The 26,066-nt window shown below is 38.7% G+C and overlaps 2 long non-coding RNA genes across 2 annotated transcripts in view; one reads left to right on the top strand and one right to left on the bottom strand.

The window, feature by feature from the left end:
• LOC126958562 (uncharacterized) overlaps positions 1–26,066 on the top strand; it is a 169,992-nt gene that overhangs the window by 9,238 nt on the left and 134,688 nt on the right. The gene's annotated exons all lie outside the window — the stretch shown is intronic.
• Positions 15,324–24,186, bottom strand: LOC126958563 (uncharacterized). The gene is made up of 3 exons (XR_007727228.1): positions 24,086–24,186; positions 20,981–21,020; positions 15,324–15,572 (listed from the first exon to the last, which is right to left on the bottom strand). It is a non-coding gene; the product is annotated as an uncharacterized LOC126958563 (long non-coding RNA).

The following is a 26,066-nucleotide window of genomic DNA, read 5'->3' as shown; positions in this document are numbered from 1 at the left end:
AGGAGAATTGCCCCATCTCAGGATTCTTAAGGAAATCATATCTGCAAAGTTTCTTTTGCCACATGATAATATATTCATCGGTTTGGGGCATTAGGGCATGGACATCTTTGGGGGGCCATTTTTCAGCTACCACAGTACCCAAGTGTTCTCCTGAGAGCTGGCTTCTGCTTCTTCTCTCCTCTCCCTGATTTCTCAATTACACTATCTGGATCTATCCACAGAAAATGTGGACTGGAAGCATAGCTATATGGGTTCTGGATTCAACTACTAGTGCAACAATGGACAACTGAAACTTTCAGAGCCTCAGCTTCCTTATCTGCAAGGTAAAAATAATAAAGGTGTTTATTCATAGGACTGTGGTGAGGAGCGAATGAGGTCCCATATATAGTATATATTTTTTGGTATGGGAGTCTTGCATGTAGAATGTGTTCAGTTAATGTTGGCTATTACTTTTGTTATAATTATTAGGAAGCAGGGAAAGGATATAGACAGAGAAGAGGAAGGTCTTCCCAAAACCTGAACGGTACTTAAAACTCAGTTTTATCTTGGTTTGGTTTCATAAATGCCAATTCCCACTAACTCCTTCCCTCATCATCCTAGGTATAGAAGGTCAACTTCTTCAGATTGTTATCACCCTATCCCTGAACTCCCAGTCCAGCTTTGGGGACCTACAAAAGAAAGGGTCACTTTAAGCCTTTCAATACTGTGGCAATTTTAATGCTAGATGCTCTTTGGAAGCATCCCTACATTTATCTTCTGATCTTAGCCTGATATTATGTGGAAAACAGTCTTGTTAATTTATTCACTCCAATGTGTGCCTATCTGATAGCAACCCTTTCTCTTTTTATAAATGTTGGTCATTAAACTAATAAAGTCTCTGAACTGTGAAATTTCAAGAGGAATAACGAAGAGAGACAAACATAATCTGGAAATGCAGAGGAAAACATATTTGGGCAATATATCTGCCTGGCTATTAGATATATTTTTGCCTAACGGTGCAGCCCCGGTAGTTGGTTGCTCTGAACTATTCTTGCTTTTCAACTTCTTCATTCCTCCAATTTTGTGAACATACATTTTCTCTATTTCAGTTTTGTCAAAGTGGTTCCAAAGCTGAGTGAAAACTGGGAGGAATGGGTTATTTAGCACCTGGGATTGGAGTGATGGTGGGCGTCTCTTTATAAGAATATTGTAGATGCTGAGTTTTTAAGTAAAGGGCCTGCCTGTTCTGCAGTTTGCTTCCTGTTTATTTGCCTCTGCTTTAGCTGGAGATGTTTTAAATTCTGCTCAGCTATTAAATATCCCATATCTTAGGATCACACAAGCAGCTGTAACTTCAAAAAATTTTTTTTTTTTTGAGCTATCTTTCTGCAAATGAAATGTTACAGTAATCTTCAGGCACCAGGTTTGATAAGCCCAATAAGGCCATGGAATTTGCACCAGAAGCTGTAGCAAATGATTAGGAAGCACATGGGGTTTTAAACTCTAAAGAATCTCTCAGAGGAGAGGAGATGGTACATTTACTGATGGTACAAGGTGTTAGTTGGAAAGCCCTAAGAATCTCAAATCCCATTCAACAGTGAAGAGACCTTGCCAGCTCCCAACAGGTATGACTTGCTTTGGAGTCATAGGGGCTCCTTTCTAAGGGTATAATCAGAGTTTGCATCAGAACTTTCAATGATGCACAGTTTTATCTGTAGCATAGAATTTTGATGCCCTCTTTTACATGGATATCCGAGAATGCCTTAAAATATTAACTGATGGTTCTCCTAGCAGTCTAAGATGATAGTAAAAGTTATCATTGGGCCAGGTATGGTGGCTCATGCCTGTAATGCCAGCACTTTTGGAGGCTGAGGTGGGCAGATTGCTTGAGCCCAGGAGTTCCAGACCAGCCTGGGAAACCTGGTGAAACCCCATCTCTACAAAAAATACAAAAGATTAGCCAAGTATAGTGGCGTGTGCCTATAGCCTCAGCTACGTGGGAGTCTGAGGCAGAAGGATCACCTAGGCCAGGGATATTAAGGCTGCAGTGAGCCCTGATTGTGCCCCTGCCCTCCAGCTCAGGCGACAAAGTGAGACCTTGTCTCAAAAAACAACAACAAAAAACAAAACAAAACGCACACACACAAAACAAAAAAAATTGGTTGAGCATCTATGGCCAAGTGCTTTTAATGCATTTTCTCCACTCCTCCACCAAGCTCTATAAGAGGTGGATTAGGACTCTTACAGCTAAGGAAAGCAGCACTCAAGATAGTTAAATTTCCAAAGTCACATGATACTAAGCTATAGAACTGAGATTTCTGGAAAATTCGGCTGCACAGTTGTTAGTGGTGGAGAACCGCATTAATGCTCTCTACTTTTGGAAGATAAAGGGTAGATTAAATTTCAGAACAAGTAATTTGAAAAACTACTCATTTAGTTAAAAACAAAGTAAAATAAAACCAAACTCCACTTAATTACATTAATAACGATATGATATATCATATAGTACAGTACTTTTAAAACTGTAGTTTGCAACCAGATGGTGAATCATGAAATTTACTTAGTGTATCACAAACACTTTGATTTTAGGGAAAAAGGATAATATAAAATAGAAGAGCAAATACCAGAGAGTAACATATGGCATAGGATGAGTGGCTTCTGAAAACATATGTGTATATGTCTGTGTATATGTTTATCGGGGCAAAAGGGAAAATATACTATTTTACTATGAGTTGTGGTGAAAACAGTATGAAAAACACATAAGGGATTTCCTTAATAACACTGACCCTCATCTATCCATTTTTTAGAAAAGGAAAGATCCCAGTCTTTGTTTTTTGAAGTTACCATGGCCGATGAAACAACCCTCCCTGCGTGTGATGTGGTGCAGTAGTGTGAAACAAGGTCCGCTTTCACAGGCAACCTGCGGGTCAGAGAATTGCTTGAAAAGGACTAAACAGGTCGGGCACGGTGGCTCACGCCTGTAATCCCAGCACTTTGGGAGGCTGAGGCGGGCAGATCATGAGGTCAGGAGATCGAGACCATCCTGGCTAACACGGTGAAACCCCGTCTCTACTGAAAATACAAAAAAATTAGCCGGGCGTGGTGGTGGGTGCCTGTAGTCGCAGCTACTTGGGAGGCTGAGGTAGGAGAATGGCATGAACCTGGGAGGTGGAGCTTGCAGTGAGCCGAGTTCACAGCACTGCACTCCAGCCTGGGCGACAGAGCAAGACTCTGTCTCCAAAAAAAAAAAAAAAAAGAAAGAAAGAAAAGGACTAAACAGCTGTGAGCAGCTGCCTATTGGATTCATAGATGTAAACGGTTGGCTTCTAGGATGATTCATTGATGAAACATTTTGATTTTCATTGTCTTTGTCTTGGTTATTTAGTTTAATTTTGGTTATGTTGTACTTATATGAGTGATATAGTTTGGATATTTGTCTCCACCCAAATCTTATGTTGAATTGTAATCTTCAGTGTTGGAGGTGGGGCCTGGCAGAAGGTGTTTGGATCACGGGGGCTGATCCCTCATGGCTTGATGTGGTCTTTGCAACAGTGAGTTCTCAGGAGATCTGGTCATTTAAAAGTGTGTGGCACCCCCCACCCCCCAACTGCCACCCCTTGTTCCCGCTTTCACCATGTGACATGCCAGCTCCCTCTTTGCCTTCCATCATGATTGTGAGCTTCCTGAGACCTTATCAGAAGCAGAGCAGGTGGCTGGTGCCATGCTTCCCGCAGAACTGTAAGCCAATTAAACCTCTTTTGTGTATACATTACCCAGTTTCAGGTATTTCTTTATACCAATGCAAAAGCGACCTAATACAATAAGCATACTTATGTAAGACTTCATTTATTTGAAGAAGGTATGATACAAATAAATACATCAAAAACACAAATGTCAATGTATCTCTAATTCATTTGATGTTTACTGAGTACCTGTTTTTGCCTGCCACTATGCTAAATGCGAGAAATGGAAAAGAAGGGTGCCCCATGATTGATGTTTTGGATGAGTTTATATGGTTATAGAAGAGGTACATACATAAAGAAATAATAACACAAAAAATGTGGTGCACACTCTGGTGGATGCAAATTCAGAAGGACACCAACAAACTAGCTGTGTGAGCATGTATGGTATGTGTGTTGTGGGTGGAGGTAGGAGAAGGGGCAAATGTTTAGCTATAGAAGCCTTCTGGTAGGAGGTGATGGCTGGAGCTCGTACAGTGCAGACATTCTCAAACTGTAGAATGCATCAAAATATCTGGAGTGCTTGTTAAAACACATACTGCTGGGCCCTACCTAGAGTGTCTGATTCTGTAGATCTGAGATAAGGCCTGAAAATGTGCTTTTCTAACAAGTTTCCAGGGGGTGCTGTACTGTTGGTCTGGGGACCATACTTTGAGGACCACTTTCAAAACCATTTTAGCTGCAGATACTTCCATTTTTCATGTGAAGTCTTATATGGAATATTCAAGTATAAAATAGAGAAAATGGAGATGGCTGGAAGGAACCCTCAGGCTCTCTCTGGCCTATGCTCTTCCATGGTGCTGGCTCCTAAAACCCCTTTATGGAATTCCATGTCTATGAAAATCACACATCTAGAGAACAATCTAGTTCTACAATTTTGCAGTTTTCTCCTTGTCTCCTCTCCCAGTTCCTCTCCCCCAGCCCCACTGAGTTGAATCAAGTTGTTTGCAAAAGAAGCTGTTTGAGTGATTTTAAAAGAGCCCTGTAGATCAGTAGGCAAAAGTTTTGGCAAAGAATATGTGGATTTCAGTTTTGATTTCTGCTTTTTAAAAAATTAATATGTATGTTCTTGGACATTTTCTTCCAAAACTTTGCTTTTTGATCCTTTATTTAGAAAAGTTGTGGCATTTGTTTACAAAATCTATAGATACTAGCACCCCATCATGATCTTCTGAAGACTGCTTTAACTCTGCGTTAGTAAATACCAGCGTGAGAAAAATGCTTTGGGTAAAAACATAGCACAGCTTGAAAACTCTTTCTTTGAGGACTACTTAAAGTTAGTCCACAGGAAGGCACTGTCTATTTGATGCCTAACGTCTTGATGAAAATGGAAATATTGATTAATTATCCAGATATCCAGAATGTTAGAAAAGGTTTAATAATTAATTGAGGTGTTCATTGTCCAACCAGACATTTTGCATCCCAGAGTAAATGTAGTTCATTTTTTAAAGTGGAGAACTGGCTGTAGTATAAACCTTTGAGTCCATATTAACCATCTGTAACTGTAATCACCAAATAACCTTTCACTGTCTTCATTTTCATCATTGGTTGAACTGAAGACTCTACTGCAGAGAAAAAAGATAGATGCTTTCTACATTGGGGAAAACAAACTCCAACTCTTGATAGCTTGCTTTGGGATACTTTCTAGTTTGGCTTTATTAGAATATTTATGTTGTCTTGGTGTAGGCATTGTTATATTTATCAAAAATTAAGTGTTTGCAAAAACTCGGAGTTTTAACTAAGTTTTCACAAATACTTGGAAGCTTGGATGCTTAGCTGAAAGTTGTCAAAACTTCTTGTCTGGTTTCGGACTCTGCAAGACTCATGTATTGAGGTACTTGGCACTTTCGCTTGGCATCAAGAAATTCAAAGGTTTGTAGAAATAAAAATTGATTATTAAATAAAACATGATCAGTATTTTATGAAATGTCTAGGTCTAGCCTACTTCCACACAGTTTGAGATGCTTATTATATCCTATTCACTATGACTATCTCCGATGGCAACATTAATTAATTTTGAGTTAAGCCTGGGGCCTGATCATTTTTAATTTTATAGTTTCACCAAGTTATTCTTTATACAAGATACAAAAATGATGGGACCAGGTTACTACCCTTTGGTAATTTGCATCTGTTTTTCATTTTCTAAAATCAACTGGTTACATTGGTGAGGGAGTGGTGGTTAGCATGTTCTAATGTTTATAGAAGCCACTGTTCAATTTGATTTCTCTAGAAGAGGGGGCACTTCTGCCACAGAGACGTCCATGACCGATCCATCAGTGGTCATTGATTTAGAAAAGCACTCACATACTATCTTGGAGTTGACAGAGATGTGTGGAAACTTAACACATCTGGAAGAACATTAATCCTTACAATTAGTCAACATCTGGGAATGTAACCACCCAGGATTGACAAAACTGGTGATTAAATATGATGGAAGTTCACCATCCATAGACAAGTACAGAGTAACTGGCTGTGAATTGTGAGAACGTACATGCGTCTTGCATGCTACAATGAGCCATTAGCACCCAGCTTGCCTGAGTTGGAAAGCCATCAGACCACTGAGGTATGTATGGCGATGTATTCAAAACTTTTCCAATTTGTTTTTCTTTCAGAGCACTGTATGAAGCCACACTATGGATTCAGACAGAGCTAAACATAAAGTCCAGTCTCTCTATGCGTCCTCACTCCTTATCCTTCATGTTTCAACTTGCCATTTTCATTTCCTGGTGCCATGCTCATTCTCAATCCATTTTCTTTTGTGTTTGAGTGTCAAATACCAACATTGCTGCTACTTCTGGGTCTTTCCTCAGATGCATTTTATCACCTGTAGGGCAATTGCAGATGCCCCATAACATTAGCCAACATTCATATTTTATTCTGTTTTAAAATAGAAAATAATTCACGTTATTAGATAACCATTTAATTACTTTTTAGCAGAACACAGGCTGAAAAATAATGAAAATGATTTAACAGCTTCTCTCTCTTCTGTAATTTTTAAAACCCCATTATTTTACCTTTTTCTTTCTGTTATTTCTCCTTTAAGTTTCTCTCTAGGATTTTTGTAGCTCAAAAGATCAGCAGCAAACCACATAAGAGACATGCTGTTTTGACTTTTATCTTTTCTCATCTTTTCCTTGCTAGAACAAGAAAATCAGTGCCTTGTGGCTAAATGAGAAAGAAGTCCAACTTTCTTATTGAAGTTGAATTTGCTCCAGTAGAAGAAGCCGTTTTGCTGTCCGCAGTTAATGGCTAAAGACAGGAGGTTCACAAAAGTTATTCCCACCACTTTGTGTTCAACAAAATCTTAGAAATGCTACAAATGTTTCAAAATGAAGGAAGTAAAATCATGAGAAACCTAAACTGTATTCTCAGTAAGCACTTTCTAAAGCGGATCCTTATGGAAAGTTTCCACAGAACAAATCTCAACTACATTGAAATAATAGAATTCATGGTCCTATCTGTTGTACCTTTAAAATCAGGTGTCCCCACCAGCTGGTAGACAAAGAAGAACGTCACTGAGAATGAAAAATTTCATAAAACTTTCAGAAGTTGCTGACCCCTGATTTAATCACAAATATTAAGCATTTAGGGAGAATAGAGAGAAAAGATCTTTGAACTAGTGCGAGGTATTGAGTTAGAACTCCAGGAAAAAGTGGTGAACACTTTGATTAACAGAACCTGGAGCCTCATTCTCTAATTGAGATGTACCTTTTGGAATGGGAGAAAAGCACTGAACCACAAATGTGATGAATGTAGTAGGCCTAATTCTCTAGTTCTTTCTTTTGCTCTCTTCTCTTCCTTTTTGCCTTTCTGCTTTTTCCTTCTTGTTCCAATTTTCTCCTTATTATTTTCCCACAACTTTTTAGACTGGTGTTCTTCTCACATTCACATATATATGAATTCTTTGAGAATGAGATTGGAAGAAGACTGCATCAAAAAGCAAAGTTTTTGTGGGCCAATTTAAATAGTTTGTACGACTAGCAGCAATGAAGAAAGACACATATTCATGTCAACACTCTTTCCTAGTGCCACTTCAATGACTGAAGAGTCTGCAATCAATTATGTGATATAACATTTTCCAATTGATGGGCTATCTGTGTATGTTAGTCTATCATAATAGATTAGCTCCTAACAAGATAAAACCATCATGTGGAACTCTTTGCCTGCCAAAAACAGGCTTCTGCCAAACCATCTGATCGATGTTAGAGAATTTTCAGGCATTTATACTCAGAAAAGTGACTGTAGAAAAACAGAAGCTTTACACTCAGCATATTTGCCCTCTCTTTCCTTTGCTTCGAGTCACATCTGCTGATTTCATGGTTTGACACTTTTTCTTTTTCTTTTTTTTTAAATTCTTGTTAGCTCAGTTGAGCTTGTTGGATCCCATCCAGCCTCCCAACCTTACACACTAAATCAACAAAGTTCAGATCAGGCTCTCTGTTAAGCAGGAAGAAAGAAATAAGCAGAGAGGAGCATGGAAACATTGTACTGAACTCTGGTAGACTTGCAGAATAATTGTGCTAAACTGACCCCTCGCACTTTGACCCCAGCAAACTTGTGTGGTATTCATAGTCATATTGTAGAAAGGGCAGTATTGACCTGGACTTGGTTCAGACCATACCCCTAACTACTTCTAGGATCGCAAGTGAGTCACAGAACATCTCTATTCCTCAGGTTTTTACAAAATATAAAAGATGGATTGTGAAGTTTTTGAGGACACATTTCAGCTTTATATTTTGAAAATCTCAGATGACATCCTTTGAAAATCTGTTTTGATTATAAACTTGGTAGGGTTGCATTTAATTTCTGAGATTCTGTGCTCTGCTTTTCTATTATGTAACAAACCACCCCAAAATTTTGTGGCTTAAAACATTGACAGCACATACTTTGCCTACAAATCTGCAATTTGGGCAGGAACCTGTGAGGACAGTCGTCCCTACTCCAGTCAGCATTAGTTAAGACAGCTTGAAGCCTGGAGGCTGGAATTATCTGAAGGCTTGTTCACTCGTACACTTGGTGGTTCATGCTTGCTGCTAGCTGAAACCTTAGCTGGGTTTTAGCCAGTGTTCCTACTGGCTGGTATATCTAAATGTCACGTTTTTATGTGTTCTGAGCATCCTTACAACATGGTGGCTGGGTTCCCAGAAGAAGCATCTAGGTAAAGAAAGTTAGGAGAAAGTTGTATTACTTTTTATGAGGTAGTCTTGAAAGTCATGCAGAGTCCTTCCTACCACATAGTATTTGTCCAGGAAGTCACAGAGGTCTGCCCAGATCAGCAGAAAAGGAAACAGACTTCCCTCTTGATGTGGGTTGGCAAAGTGCTGGAAGAGCAAATGAGACTGGAAATATTGCCATGGCCGTTTTTGGAAAACATAATCTGTTACATTCTGCTTATACCGTCACAAGCCATATAATAATGCTTGGGTCAATGACAGACCGCATATCCAATGGTGGACCTGTGTGATTATAATGGAGCTGAAAAATTCCTATCACCTGGTGGTGTTGTAGCCCATCTTAAGGTTGTAGTGCAACACATCAGTCATGTGTTTGTGGTGACACTGCTGTGCACACACCTACTGTGCTGCCAGTCACACAAAAGTGTACAGTAATGTCCTAGGCCTTCACATTCACTCACCACTAACTCACTGACTCACACAGAGCAACTTTTAGTTTTATGAACTTCCTTCATGGTAAATGCCCTAGACAGGCATTCCATTTTTAATCTTTTTTACCATATTTTTACTGTACTTTTTCTATGTTTAGATAGATTTAGATACACAAATACTTACCATTTTGTTACAATTTCCTACAGCATTCAGTAAAGCAACATGCTATACAGGTTTGTAGCCTAGGAGAGAAAGGCTAGACCTTACAGCCTAGATGTGTAGTAGGCTATCCAATTTAGGATTGTGTAAGTACACACTATGATGTTTGCACAACGATGAAATCACCTAATGACAGTTCTCAGAATTTATCCCCATCAGTCACTAAGTTATGCATGACTGTATTTGAATAAAACTACTATCGCTACTTTCTCATCAAAAATTTAAAAAGAAAAAAAGAGTGATTCTATATTCTAAAGTCCCTGCTTAATGTCTCAATATGCCTTCTCTCATTTAATCCTCATTTGTAAAAATGAGGAGACTGAGGCAGGAGGTGCTCAAGTAACCTACATAAGCCCTCATAGCAGTCAAGTGCATAATGGAAGGGTGGCATTGAGAATCAAGCTCACCTAGTTTCAAAGCCTGTGCTGCTTCTGCTACCCCACACTGCCTTACTCACAAAACTCTTGTTCTCATATCTCAACTTTATTTTTTGCTGAAAGAGTGTAGAATTCAGATGAGATTTTAGGTGGGACTTTTGAAGGAGGAGAGTTGCCAAATATTTCAACAATGGAAGCAACTCTGTATCTAAAATTTGATTTTTGCCCAAGAATTGACTATTAATATCCACTTTTTTTTCCTTTCACTAGAGAAGACAAATCTGGATGGTGGTCTGACTGCTTACTGGTGCAGCAGGGATTGCAGAGAGTGGTGAAATGTGTTTCTGATTCACAGCTGATGGTTTATAGGACCATAGTGTGAGTACAAAATTATGTGTGAGTGTTCCACAAGGGCTAATGATGAATAAGTATATAAAGTGTCTTCAGGTTAGATATAGGACGTGGAAGAGTAAGCCAAAGCTGGCCAGTGGCCTGGACTGGAAAGGAGTCTTCTGTGTACATTGGCCAGGGCCATGTAAGGGAATGGAGTAGGAATTGCTTGTCTCTGGATTAGATTCTTCTACTGAACTCATGTGTGTCAGGCACGTGCCCAAGATTGTCAGCAATTTTAAGCAGAGGACTTTTCAAAGGCCCTCTGCCTACACAGGGTAACACTTTCGACAATCGCTTACCTCGTTCATGTGGGAAAAGCAAAAACCAAAATCAACAACAGTAACAAAACAAAAACCGACTTACTTGATCCAAGAATTTTTTCATCTATTTGCCGTTGAATTGACCCCACCAACAGTGTTATGGTATCGTATGAACATAGTCTTCTGAAATTGACCCTCCCCTGTTTCTTTTTCCTTGCATATTAGCTAAAGATAAATCTATGGTCTTTAGGAAATTTATTATAAGAATTTTTGGGCTAGGCATGGTGGCTGATGTCTGTAATCCCAGCACTTTGGGAGGCCGAGCCGGGCAGATCACAAGGTCGGGAGTTTGAGACCAGCCTGGCCAATATGGGGAAACCCCGTCTCTACTAAAAAACACAAAAACTAGCCAGGTGTGGCTGTACATGCCAGTAGTCCCAGGTACTCAGGAACCGGAGGCAGGAGAATCACTTGAACCCGGGAGGCGGAGGTTGCAGTGAGCCGAGATCGCGTCACTGCACTCTGGCCTGGGTGACAGAGTGAGACTCCGTCTCAAAAAAAAAAAAAAAAAAAAAAATTGTTTTTGTAACAATAGGTTGTCTGTTAAAAACCCTTATGAGTTCAGTTGACAAAATGTTTTGCTTTGCTAAAAACATCAGCACACTCCTCAAACGCAAATGGTCTCCCGAAGACAATTTGTGAGTCTTAATTGTGGAATTTTCTTTTTTTTACCATGTGCTTGCAGCAATCACAATTGCTTCATAGCTCAACATCTGGAAGCACATTTGGCTTCATTGTTAGAAAATAAATTAGCATCCCTGTTCATGAGTAAGAGACTGACCTTACACTGGACAGAGGGGATTGTGTCTCTGGTTGACAGACCAATCATCCTTGACAACAAGGAAAAAGCTGACATGCATCTCATTTCTGGCATTCGTGCCCATCTCTCAGAACACCCTGAGTCTACTCACTATAAAATAGACTTTTGCCCTAGGACATGTAGCAAAAGATGACACTAATTGGAAACTGGCATCCTGGAAAACATTGTCAGAGTCATCTCCTCCAGGAAGATAACCATTATCTTGTGCCAGCACTGAACTGTGGGCTCCAAGGACCTGCCTGTGTCTGCTCACACCTGTTCCAACAAGGTTGCCAATAAATGGGGGGTCAGGAGGAAATTAGACACACAGAAAAGCCACTAGAAGCCAGAGGGCCCTTTGAAAGTCTTTTGGAATTGTAATATATTGGACAAGTAGGGGATGGCCTACGTAGTTGTATTTGGCTGTGGTTATGACCATTGAGAATCCCATATCAATAACTAATCTGAACAAACTGAAATGTAAAAGAGAAAAAGATTTTTATGGAGCCAGAAATACATGCTATGAAAGAGACAGAAGATTTAAGTAACCAATATGTTTTTAAAAATATTGCAGCCTTTTCTTTTTAAGTTAGGTGTGATATACAAATATGGAGATTGAAATATGCATATGTGTTTGCATTAGTATAAATAGATTTATACCCACTAGTATCTTGTGCCATCTCCTGAATTTGGACAGATTGTAAGTCAAATCATGTCCCAAGAAACGTAAATTATGCACTCATATAAAATGGAAAACATCACAATTAGCATAAAAGAGGATGTTAATTCTAACTGTTAAGCACCAGTAATAGAAAGTGATTGCACTTTGTGATCACACTTTTCTTATTTTATCTCCCTACCTTACTCTCATAAAGGGTTCCCAAAACTTTTAATTTTATGACTCCATAAGATGCAGAAGTGAGAAACAGATAGAGATGACTGTTGGGTAGACAGCAGAGATGTTGCTTCTTTTTCACTATGGTATGTTAATTCTTTTTCCTACTATTTAATTAGTTCAACAGATGTTTAGTGTCAGAGACTGTGTGCTGAGCACTTGGGATACAAAGTATATAGGCCACTGTTAGCTGTTTATCAGATTATTGTACCAGTCTCTTCGCCAAGGGTCTTGCTTCTGGTCTCACCTCTTCATTGTTACACCTCCTCCTAACTTGTTCTTTGCATTACAGTTTGTTATATTTCAAAAATGCAAATTCTGTTATATTACTTGCATGAATAAAACTCTTTAGCGGTTATCAATTGGTCTCAGGATACAGTGCCAGATCCTTGGCAGAGTACCTGAGATTCTTGTGAAAGGGCTTTGGCTTGCCCTCCATCCTCACCTTGGGCTGCACTCAGCATCCCTCTGATTTGATGTCACAGTTAAACAGAAATACTTGCAATTACCTGAAGGCATCACGTGGTTTCTTATCTCTAGATTTTAAGATTTGAAAAAGGTATTACCCCAACCTGGGCTGCCTTCTGCCCCTCTTTGCGTAGTTAATGCTTACTCGTCTTTCCTGTCTCAACCGGGATACCATTTCCTTTGGGAAGTCTTCCATTACTTTCTTCCTACATTGCTTCAGCTCACATTGGCTTAATCAAGTACCATCTCTTGGTAAATAAAATGATTTATTTCACAATTCACTAGAACATGTATCATACCTTTATATCTTTCTCAGTTAGTTAAGTCTTAGATTAAAATATAATAAATCTATGTGCCTCTCCTTATTTGTTTTGTCAGTGTTTGTGCACACAGCACCAGTATTTTATTATAGCTTTGTGCAGATTGTCATATTTATTTAGCACTTACTATAGGCAAGAACAACTTTTCATCATCATCATCATGTAATCGTTAAAACGATTCTTTGAAGTAGGTATCATCACTGTCATTGCATTTTCAGCTGCATCTAATTAATTGTCCCAGTGTTATAGAAACGGCAGAACTAACATCAGAGCCTACTCTCTCATGATACAGTATTATAAATTTCTTCTTTTCTCTCTCACAATTTAAGTTTAAACTTTTTGAGGTAAGGAATAATGTCTTAATCATAGTTATGTCTCCCATCAAGCAGCACATTTTGAGAACATAGAGAATGACTGAAAATAAAGTTCTTTGCTCTTGTCCTTAAGTTGCTCATAGGACTAGAGGGCAGACACCTAAAATAATGATTTGATATAATGAGATAAATATATTATTATAAATAGTTGCAGGGCCCTATGATATGAAGAGGAGGGATACATAACCCAGACTTCAACTGCCTGGCCTTGTAGAAGAGACAATGCCTGAATTGAATATGAGTGCACTAACTTATGGACACATTTTCACTAAATTTGTATCTAGTAGCAATTCAGGTAAAATAATCCTCTTTATGAAAAAAATTAAGGATAAACTTCAGTTATTCTTTGGTGAAGGTGACAGATGGAGTATGGAGCCATTGGTCATGTGTTTGAAAAAATGTTTCATAAGCTGATATAACGGTGTCAAACTATTGTTAAAAAACGGCGACATGTTATTATCAAGGGCTAGATTTTCTCTAGATTTTTTGTTTTGGCACTTTTTCTTTAAATTTTTTGTTTCGGCATTTTTTATTTCACAAATGATTTCACGAGAATCTCAGGTGCTCTGCCAAGGAGCTTGCACTGTATCTATCTGAGACGAATTGATAACCAATAAAGAGTTTCCTTCATTCAAGTAACATAATAGAATTTGCGTTTTTGAAATATAACAAACTGTAATGCGAAGAACGAATTAGGAGGAGGTGTAATGATGAATCAGTGAGACCAGAAGCCTTGGCTAAGAGACTGGTACAATACTCTGAGAAACAGCTAAACATAAATTATGTACACATATAAAATGGAAAACATCACAATTAGCATAAAACAAATATTAATTCTAACTGTTAAGCACCAGTAAGATAAAGTGATTACACTTTGTGATCACACTTTTCTTATTTTATCTTCCTATCTTACTCTCATACAGGGTTCCCAAAACTTTTAATTTTATGACTCCATAAGATGTAGAAGTGAGAAACAGATATAGATGACTGTTGGGTAGACAGTGGAGATACTGCTTCTTTTTCACCATGATGTTTTAATTGTCTTTCCTACTATCTAATTAGTTCAACAAATGTTTAGTGTTAGGGACTGTGTGCTGAGCACTTGGGATACAAAGGATTTTTATGCTTTTAGGTCTTATATCTAAATCTTTAATCCATCTCAAGTTAATTTTTGTATAAGGTGTAAGGAAAGGGTCCAGTTTCAATTTTCTGCATGTGGTTAGCCAGTTTTCCCAACACCATTTATTAAATTGGGTGTTATTTTCCCATTGCTTGTGTTTGTCACGTTTGTCAAAGATCAGATGGTTGTAGATGTGTGGTGTTATTTCCGAGGCCTCTGTTCTGTTTCGTTGGTCTATATATCAGTTTGGGTACCAGTACCATGCTGTTTTGGTTCCTGTAGCCTTGTAGTATAGTTTGAAGTCAGGTAGTGTGATGCCTCCAGGTTTATTGTTTTTGCTTAGGATTGTCTTGGCTATATGGGCTCTCATTGGTTCCATATGAAATTTAAAGTAGGTTTTTCTAATTCTATGAAGAAAGTCAATGGTAGCTTGATGGGAATAGCATTGAATCTATACATTACTTTGGGCAGTATGGCTATTTTCACGATATTGATTCTTCCTATCCATGAGCATGGAATGTTTTTCCATTTGTTTGTATCCTCTCTTATTTTGTGGAGCAGTAGTTTGGTGACCAACACCTACGTGAAACTGAGAGCTGCTGTCTTTGGTCCTGATGGCAGTTTTTATGGTGATGCTCATGAGGTGTGTGGAGAAAGATGGGAGAATCTGAACATTTTCTAAGATACAGAAAAAAATTCTCCTCTCTCACTCATTTAACTGGTAAGCCTGACTTTTATTCTGCTAAGCCTATGAACATAACTTGGAAGATTTTTCTGGAATTCTTGTGTTTTTAATATGGAAAAAATTCTTAGATGAGTGGTTCAAAATGCTTTCTCCCTTAGTTTTGCATTTTCCACATTGATTTCTCTGCCTCAATAGTCTTTGTATGTATATCATGTTAGGGAGTTCCATATTACATTATTCCTTCGTGTTCTTGTCTCCACAGACATCAGTTCAGCTTCTGTGAATTTAAAAATAAATCAAGTTGTAATTAACCTATTTATGTAAATGAAAAATTCTCTATCACATCTCCTTTCCTCCCCTACAACAAGGTATCTGCTCCTCCTGTTTGTTCTCAATAACAAACAAAATTCCTTGGGCTGATGATATTATTGGTCAGCCAGTGTGGAAGAATACTGTGAGTCATTGTATTTCATGCTACCTGTTTCTATACTTTTTTTTTTTTTAAATTATATGAAGCTTTTGCTCATCTCTTTGTTTCCTTAACATTTCCCTCATTGTAGGTCAGTAAGCTTCACACCAGGCACTATCTTTCTGGCCAGTTTACTCACTCCTCCTTTAACTTTCTTTAGACAAATCACAGGTTTATTTTTGTTTCCCATTCTTTTCCAGTTATCTTAGAAATATTTTTCTCCCTCTCTTTGTTCCACTTGTGAAATAAAGGGGGCTAATCCAGACTATTCTATATAGAGTGTTGCTGGCAATATCTCTATAATAAAGAGAGTGAAAACTGGAAGCTTTGATGTGGAATTAGGGAGAATAAAGAACCGGTGCCTTAAACTTCTAAATCCAGTGAAAATGCACAGTAAATGCATTCAGGGTCTTTGAAAGTCAACGTTTGCTTCCTTATCTTTCTCTAATTAAATCTACTCTCACAGAAGAACAGAATCTTGATTTTTGTTGTATGTTTCTCTTTGCTGTTTCAAGTATATTGTTTGCTACAATTGTTCTAACACAATTGTACGATATTTCAGTTCCCATTGAGGTTAAAAATGCTTTTGTTACCTGGACCCTTACAGATGATGCATAACATTTCATTTTGTCTTTGAGGTCAAAGCAATCAGCATATGACTTTTTGAAAACATTTATTTCCACCAAGGGGCTACTATATACTAATTTCTTATGCTTGATGACTTTTATTAAATATTTTATTGCCAATCATTTATTTTCAAAACTGAATGCCTCCACTTCCTTTGCATCAAACAAATAACCACCTTAATAGGTAGGTTACTGACACTCTAGTTTTTAATGTCTATTCACTTATTCATATGGCAATTCTTTGTGACAGTTATTCATAGAATGCCTAGTACATACCAGGCATCATGCTAAGTCCTGAGACATAGATATTTAAGAAATCCAAATTTCAGGTGCTCACACTCCAGTGGAGGATGTCAGATGAGTAAAAAGAATTATAAGATAGTGGCAATTATAAGATAGTGACTAAATGATAACAGAGATACAAAGTGCCCTAGGAACACAGAAGAGGGTACTAACTTATGCACTGGGGTCCAGACCTGGAAACTTTACTCTCAGAAGGTTTTACTTGTATGGTAGGCAGTGGAAAGAAACTGACAATTGTGATGTAACCTTGAAGAATTAAATTAACCTTATTGGACTAATAGCTGAGCAGTGATTTCTAGGCCTGATTGTCATACATCTGGTGTAGTAGTATGAGCTTTGGAATTAGACACCTGAAAATAAATTCTGGCTCAGCCACTTACTAAGTAGTGTCCCCTCTAAGATTCAGTTTTCTCATCTGCAAAATGGGAATGATGACACCTGCCTCATATAGTATGGCTTGAATGAGATAATGATGTTTCCATCTTTTCTTTAAGCCCCTCCTGATGGAATTTAGAAAAAACAAGAGTAGTGGGAAAATTGAACTCTGATAATCACATTTGGTAAACTCAAACCCCAGGTTAAGCAATTTACATAACTAATTCTTTAGATCATCATCACAACCTTATTAGGTACATATTATTAGTTCTATTATCTCCAATTAACAAGAATGAAAATGAAGTTTATACAAGTTCAAAGATTTGCCCAAAGGGGTGGTTAGTAAAAGATGTTGCAAGAGCTTGAATTTACACCTGCATGGCACTGAAGTCCAGGTTCTTACCCACTCTTTTACTCTTGTTCCCTGTCTTGGTTTATTTTGATTGATGAGTATGGCTGCACTTGTCTCATAGGTTTTGTTGCCAGACAGAAGACTGTGGTAGACAATAGATTATACTTTCCATGGGGACATGCACCGTGTGTGTTTTGCTAAGCGAATTGTCATCGTATTGCACAGAATCTAGTACCAAGAAGGCACGCCTATTTGTAAAGATGCAGGCTATGCTAATGTAACAAAGGGACTCTAAAACACAGATATTTATTTTCCTCTCACATAATAGTTTATGGCTGGTAGGTAGGCTTGACTTTGCCATTTTCAGTAAGTAGGCAAGAGTGAGCAGAAATCCAGGTCAAGGATTTTCTTTAAGGTAAGTGATGCTGAAATTGCCCCCACTCTTTCCACTCAGTTGCCATTAGTGCATACTTAAGTCACATACCTGTAAGATCAACTGGAAAATGTAGGTCCTAGTTGGACAGCTACCTGCTCAGGAAGAAAGTGTGATAGTTCATTTTAGGTGTCAACTTGACTGAATTCAGGAATACCTAGCAACTTGATAAAGCATGATTGTGGGGTGTGTCTGTGGGGTGTTATCAGAGGAGATTAGATATGAGTCTGAAGCATTAGGTGGAGAAGATCTGCCCTCAATGTGGGCGTGAACCATCCAATCTACTGGGAGCTGGGAGAAAACAAAAACAGAAAAAGTGAATATGTTGATTTTGCTTCTGGGGCTGGGAAAACTTCTTCCTCTCCTATTCTAGGACAATAACTCCAGGATCCCCAGCCTTTGGACTCCACTGCTTAACAAGAGGGCCCCTCCAGGATTCTCAGACCTTTGGCCTTGGACTGAGAAATACACCATTGGCTTTCCTGGTTCTGAGGCTTTTGGACTTGGACTGAGCCATGCCATCAGCATCCCAGGGTTTGCAGCTTGCAGATGGCCTGTCGTGGGACTTCTCAGCCTCCGCAATCACATGAGCCAATTCCCCTAATAAATCCCCTCTCATATATTTGTATTTATCTATATATATCCTATTGGTTCTCTCTCATTCTGGAGACCCCTGAGTAATACAGGAGATGAGAATAGATTTGGGGATACTACCAGCAATTCCCATTACAGTGCTCAATGAATATTTATGGAATGAATGAATGAAGACAATCAAAGCATGTAAGTCAACCTGGGCCCCAATGAGATCAAGGCAAAGATGTTAGTTTGATCCACCAGCTTAACTATGCCAGCATGCCAATGTGTCTTTCCAGCTAATTCTTGCCAAAACGCATCTTTAGTCAGAGCTACCTATTGTAAGTATCTCTTCACTATAGTGTTTTCCTTTAATCTATGACTGTCAACTTTTCTCCTGAATGTCAGAATGGGATTGAAGCCACGGAAGAGTTTATGTGAGCTCCATGGATTATGCTGCCCTCTTAAGGAAGACAAAGTGACAGGTTATACAGTACTTATCTATATCACCTGTCAGTGACTCTGCATCTGGGGGCAGAGAGAAGATCAGGAGTTTTAGCTGGTTATTTGTGATTCTCTTTTACAACTACCATGGCATTAGAAGAGTGTGTCTCTGACATTGGCAAAATGTAGTTTTAGTTCTCCTAAAGAAAGTGCTGGAAGTTTATTCCCTATGAACTTCTAGACTCTTTCAGATCAATATTCCGACTGGGAAGTCTATCCTAGCAACTTTCTCTTTTCTGCAATGTAACATTTTCTTTGTCTTATTAGATTTTTTTTTAACAGCCAGTGTAGGAGCCTGTATAGTGTGATGTCCAACTGGTGGCAGATAATTTGTCCCACATAGAGTGTGATCACTCTTCTTTGTTGTCAAAGGATATGGCAGAGTTTTTAAAATTTCACTGAGTCAGTAATCAGAATTACAATAGACTTTGTGAATGTAGAAGAGGCAAAGCCACAGATCTCGGGGGGCTTGTCAGGGAGGCGGTATTCTTCAAAACTTACCAAGGTGGAAACTTTCTCACTTGTAAGGCTGAAAAAATAAAGAATAACTACGGAAACCTTATATCTCTTTAAGCTCTTTCATTCCTAAGAGCTTGAAGTGACTCTCTAGATCCACACCTCATTTATTTTCACAACGTCCCTGTGGAGTCAGAGGCTAGTTTTTCTTCACTGTTCATGCTGTTCAGAGGGAAGCCATGCCCTGAGAACTCAAGTGACTTGCATTCAAGGTCAAAAAGTGAGAAGTTGTAAAGCCAACGCTTGAATTCAGGTGTTCTGACTCTTCACCTAGTAGCTGCTTTAAGATGATCACAATTGGGAAAGAAATTCAGCTGGGAGAGCTAAAAATATATCATAAATACACATGATGTCATGATACATCAAAGTTCAGATCTGAAAATGTTTCTTAGTCTGCAGATTAAAAAATGTTTTTGATAAGTCAACAACATTCAGTGCTGTGAACTGTTCTTACTCCCTCAAGCCATAGGTACAGAGATCATCATTCTGTATTTAGTTTGGAATGATGCCCCAGAATCAGAGTTCCTAAATAGCACTAATGATTTCACAGATTTCAGGAAGAATAGGGGACATTGACCATGACACATAACGATACTCATTAAGTTGCAGAATAGAATACTTGTAATTACCAATTAAAAAGTGGGGTGAACAAAATCTAAATCCATGGACATGTAGGATTGGAGCAGAGTCTCTTCAGCCTTAATGGTAGCTTTGTGTGAATCAGAAACTGTGCTTTTCTTCCAGGTGGACACAACCCTAACCCAGGGTACACAGGTTAGTGAGAAAAGCTCTGACTGGATTCAGCTTTGTTTATTCATCTCCTCACATGGATGTTCTTTGTGGCCATCTAAGATAGAACAACAGCCTTCAAAGTTGCCTAACTCACTTTCCCACATTCAGGTAATATAATATCATGTCTATCTCACAATAGAAGTTAGTTCACTTTTTAAAAACTCTTGGCAAAAATATTTTCACAACTTCATCATATTGCTTCTCATAATACTTTGAAGTCCTTGATGTTAGGATATGTTGAGGAGGAGGAGAAATAGATGCAACCGTAAAATAAAAAATGGTTTGAATATTTTGACTAGCTTTTTACCAGAAAAAAAAAAAGACTTAGAAGATACTTGAGGTGACCTTGCCCAAGTTATCTGGAAAATTCCTTCTCTTAAATAAAAAAAAATGGATATAGTTCATCTTTATATGAAGGAAAATATCATGAGTGTCCAATATTGAGAGGAAGCTGACATTTACACATAATTCCTTGGGAAGTCAACCTTAGGGAGGACACAACTTTCAGCATAGAAAGGCCAGAGAGAGGGAAAACCTACATTGTAGTAGGTCCATCTGATACATTCATCCTGTAAGTAGAGGGATATTTTGTCCCTGTTTTCTGAAAATCTAAAATTACCAACTTTCACTTGGGACCTGAGTTAGTGTAATCAATCATAAAACAGATGGGACATAAAGGAGATTAAAAGAAACAAACTACATTAAAAGTAGACTCTTAGCCAATCTCTTTGATCCCACTTACCTCAAATCAAAGCACTATATGATGGACAGTGACTTCCTCTCTGAAAAGACAGCAACAATCAGGTTTATACAGATTATGAACTTGCAGCATATTTAAGAAGCTTCACAAGAGGTGCATTTATAATGTGCTCCCCATTGAAAGTGAAGAACAGCAGAGGGAAGTGCTGGGATATAGATATGTAACCTGGTCAAACTTCAGACAGCCCAGTAAAAGAAGAGGGCCTAAATTTTCCATGAATCAGGATTTTAGATAAATGTAGGCCTGAAGATCAGGAACGACTAGAGCCTACAAAATATAAGTAGTTGTGATAAAACAAAACAAAACAAAAAAACCTAGTTCCTACAAAAGTTGTTCTCTTTTTTACACTCTACTATTTTTGTAAGAATATTATTATAAACATGTGATCACGCAAATGTTTGATGATGGGTATATCATAATTCGCAGCTTAAGAAAAGGAGGTGGACAGAAATTAATTGATTCATTCAAATGACTTTAGCAAACAAAATGTCCAATTTCTGATTTCCATATATTTATACTAAACTTGACAATTTCTAGAGTTTGCCACATAAATCCATGAAATACCAACAGGTACTATTTGTTAAGTGGATACTATATACTAAGGTTTGTGTCCCTTCCAAATTCATATGTTAAAACCTCATCATGAATGTGTTGGAACTAATAGGTGGAGCCTTTGGGAAGCAATTAGGTCATTAAGGTGGAGTGCTGATGAATGGAATTAGTGCCCTTATAAAAGAGATTCCAGAGACCTAACTAGTTCTTTTCACCATGTGAGGACACAGCAAGAAGGCACCATTCATGAACCAGAAATAAGTCTCACCAGACATCTTAATCTGCTAGTACTTTGACCTTGGACTTCCCAGCCTCCACGACTGTGAGATTTTTCTGTTGTTTGTAAGCCACTCAGTTTATGGTATTTTGTCATAGCATACTGAACATTCTAAGATATGTGAATAATTATTATGTGTATCAATTACTATGCTAAATTTTTTACATAGTATGATGGACTGAATTATGTCCCCAGTAAAATATATGTGTTGAAGCCCTAGCCTCCAATGTGACTGTTTTCGGAGATAGGGACTTTAGACAGGTAACTAAGATTAAATGAGGGGCAGGATGCAGTGGCTCATACCTGTAATCCCAGCACTTTGGGAGGCCAAAGAGGGTGGATCATCTGAGGTCAGGAGTTCAAGACCAGCCTGGTCAACATGGTGAAACCTCTACTAAAAATACAAAAATTAGCCGGCTGTGGTGGTGAGTGCCTGTAATCCCAGCTACCAGGGAGGCTGAGGCAGGAGAATCGCTTGAACTCGGGAGACAGAGGTTGCAGGGAGCTGAGATTGCGCCACTGCACTCCACCGTGGGCGACAGAGCAAAACTTTGTCTCCAAAAAAAAAAAGATTGAATGACGTCATAGGGCTAGGGCCCTAATCTGATAAGGCTGGTGTCCTAGTAAGAAAGAAAGAGACTCCAGAGATCTCTCTCTCTCTCTCTATACATGAGCACAGAAGAAGAACCACACAAAGACCTTGCAAGACAGAGGTGCTCTATAAGCCAGGACAAGAGGCCCCACTAGAAACCAACCCTGATGACACCTTGGTCTTAGACTTTTGCCTTCCAGAACGGTGCGAGTATATATTTTTGTTGCTTAAGTCACGCAGTCTCTGGTGTTTTGTTATGGCAGTCCCAGTAGACAAATACATATAATTAGCTCAACTTAGCTTCTTAATGGAAATGCGGTATTATTTTAGAAATTCAATATAGTGACTAGAAGTAAAGCTGTAGATCCTAGCTGCCTGACCTCCAGTTCCAGCCCTACCACTTCCTACCCACGTGACCTGGGAAAGTTCTTTTTTTTTTTTTTTTTTGAAACGGAGTCTCGCTGTGTCTCCCAGGCTGGAGTGCAGTGGCGTGATCTCGGCTCACTGCAAGCTCCGCCTCCCGGGTTCACGCCATCTTCCTGCCTCAGCCTCCCAAGTAGCTGAGACTACAGGCGCCCGCCACCACGCCAGGCTAGTTTTTTGTATTTTTAGTAGAGACGGGGTTTCACCATGTTAGCCAGGATAGTCTCGATCTCCTGACCTCGTGATCCACCCGCCTCGGCCTCCCAAAGTGCTGGGATTACAGGCTTGAGCCACCGCGCCCGGCTGGGAAAGTTCTTAATCTCTCTATTAATATGATTTTTTTCATCTGCAAAATGAAAGTAATAATAAGTATCTTTCTCATTGGGTATGGAGAGGGTTAAATGCATTAATGTTTAGTATGATAGTGACAGGCATAGAGAAAACACTCAATATGAATAAGCTATTTTTATTAGCCCAATTTTCAGATGGTGAAGCTGAGGCTTAGGGAGATTCAAGATCAAGATCAAGATCAATATTACTCAGCCATTAAGCTATTAATCTTGGAAGTACTATTGTTAGAGCCAGATTCCTTATTTTTAGAAACCAAGGCCTTCATCTTTGTATTGTATGGACCTTTAGGCAAAGCACGCTCAAATGAGATATGCAGTTAAATATTTTTCTAAGTAGACTAACAATCTAAACATTTTGCAATTTGCCTGCTTGCATTACAGAGCCAGGACTCTGGTGGGGCATTTTGAACCACTTTACCTTGCTAAAATCACGAGGGCTTTGAATGTCAGGCAGAGAAGAAATCTATTATTCCTCCTCAACATAATCCCAACTTGCTTTCTCTTGTTTCAGCAGTTCTAGGAAATGTCCAAAATATAGGTAAGCACTCTGGTAAGTGCTTAAAGTATACGAGAAAATTTAGCTATAGAAAATGCTACATAAAAAACATTCAGTGGGCACTGAGAATTCCAAGGTAACCTTAGTCTACTAAGTTTATTTTACTTCGTTCCATTGGGTAGTGAGACCTAGATGGGTTTGTAAGACATTGAGAGATGTTGGTCTTTTGGCAGCTTATTCATCTCTATGGTAAATACTGCATACTGGGAACAATTAGGAAATTCCTCCCATCTTTGTCTCAGGTAAACCATTATCTCTTCCCTCTTGGTTGGATTTCTGTTGGCTCTGGCCCTGGTTCTCTGATTGCTTATGGTATGATATGTAAGACATGCCTCACCTTCTGGAAAGCTAGAGGCCACATAACTGTCAACTATTTAGTATACTCTTGACCTGAGACCATCATGGCATGTTAAGTGCTCTTTGGTGTGGCCAGAGGGAGAGGAATGTAATTGCTTTGGCTTATGATGGGCCATCTTCTTTTTGCTCTTGATGTTTTGCCAGAGGCACTCAGTTGATCCTCCATGATCTCGTCTCTGTGCCCACTTGGTCCTCCAACTCCTACTTCTCTTCATAGTATATCTTTGTGTTTCCATCTTTTAGCACATAATAATTATTTGCTGTACTTCAAGGTCATTGAAGGTAGGAAGTATATATATTCATATATATGTACACACACACATATATATAGTCTAGATGCTATGGGCTATGCTGGGCATTGGAGATAGTTTCAAGGCACTCAAAATATACATTCTTAATGAATGCATCAGTGAAGAGATTAATGGGTTCTACTCAGTTGCTGTTGAATAAAGAGGACCTAGCAATATACATTTCCATGTTATAGGATATTGGAACATAAAGGATTGAATAGGTATTTATATATGTGCATTTCTTTGAGACATGGCCAGAAGTCAATATCTTCTCAGGCCAAATGGCAATACTTAAGAGCTGGATAACTTTCAAATTTGTAGGTGCTGGAAGATACTAAGTATGTTGGCTTAGTTGAAATTCTTTAGCTTCTTCAATTGTCAGAACTAAATGCTATTCTGAGAAGGAGCTCTGATGTCCCCATGGTAACCAGGGCTCCATTAAAGGCATGGCGTCACAAAGCTGTCCTTGTTTGAAGACACTTGGGAATTTCAGGTATAAACGGAAATACTGTTAAAGGCAAATTATACATACTTATTCTGTGTAATTATGTGCACATGTATAGATATGTCTAATTTAGCCACACCTCTCATTTAGTTTTGTTTATCATTAGGCTTTTTAGTGACTTAAATCTCAGACACGGATATAGCTCCAGGTGCTTAAACAAGAACTCATTTAAATTTTGGAGTAAATATCAATTCCTTTGCTTATTTACTTATTATTACTCTTAACACAATGAAGAGAATTTTGATTCTTAACATAACCTCTGAAATGGACACATATACTGTCTGTATTGCAAAATCACCCAGCACCTTTGCTGGCCATTCATAGCCTGGGCCAGTACTAGCAGCATGCCTGAAGGAGGGTATTTTAGAGTTAAGAGAAAGAACTGTCCAGACAGCTTAGGCAAGGTCACCTCAAGTACCATTTTTTTTTTGAGATGGAGTCTCACTCTGTCACCCAGGCTGCAGTGCAGGGGCACAGTCTTGGCTTATTGCAATCTCTGCCTCCCGGGCTCAAGCGATTCTCATGCCTCAGCCTCCTGAGTAGCTGGGATTACAGGCGTGCACCACCACGCCCAGCTAATTTTTTATATTTTTAGTAGAGATGGGGTTTCGCCATGTTGGCTAGGCTGGCCTCGGACTCCTGACCTCAAGAGGCCCACCTCGGCCTCCCAAAGTGCTGGGATTACAGGCATGCACCTCAAGTATCTTTTAAGTCATTTTTTTTTTTTTGTTCTGATAAAAGCTCGTCAAAATATTAAAAAAAATTGTTTTGTAGTTACATCTAAATACTTTGCAGTGGCAGAAAAAGAACACGATTTTTTTTTTAAATGAAGGAAATCATAAGGTCAATGGATTTGGGAAGGATCTTGATTCCCTCATCAATAGCATTATCCCTTTGCCTAGTTATGGACTCCCCTCCTATCAGAGACAATGCCTTTCATGGCTCCATTTTTATGTTATACAATGCAGCCAGGAAAGATGTTAGGCAGACTGGATTAGCTCTGAAAATGCAGAAAAATATGACAAGGTGAAAGGCTAGCCATGAAGCTGGTTAGCTCATAAATAATAAAAACTTGACAGAACTTGTAAGAAGAAAATGGGAGCAATTTGCATAGCTGTGTTGCAGGAACAAGTGCATCTAAGTGTTTATGCTGGCTACAGAGATGC

Source organism: Macaca thibetana, chromosome 7 (genome assembly GCF_024542745.1).
Source record: "Macaca thibetana thibetana isolate TM-01 chromosome 7, ASM2454274v1, whole genome shotgun sequence".
Lineage (NCBI taxonomy): Eukaryota > Metazoa > Chordata > Mammalia > Primates > Cercopithecidae > Macaca > Macaca thibetana.
The sequence above is the reverse complement of the archived record's forward strand: the minus strand, read 5'-3'. Positions and strand labels throughout refer to the sequence as shown.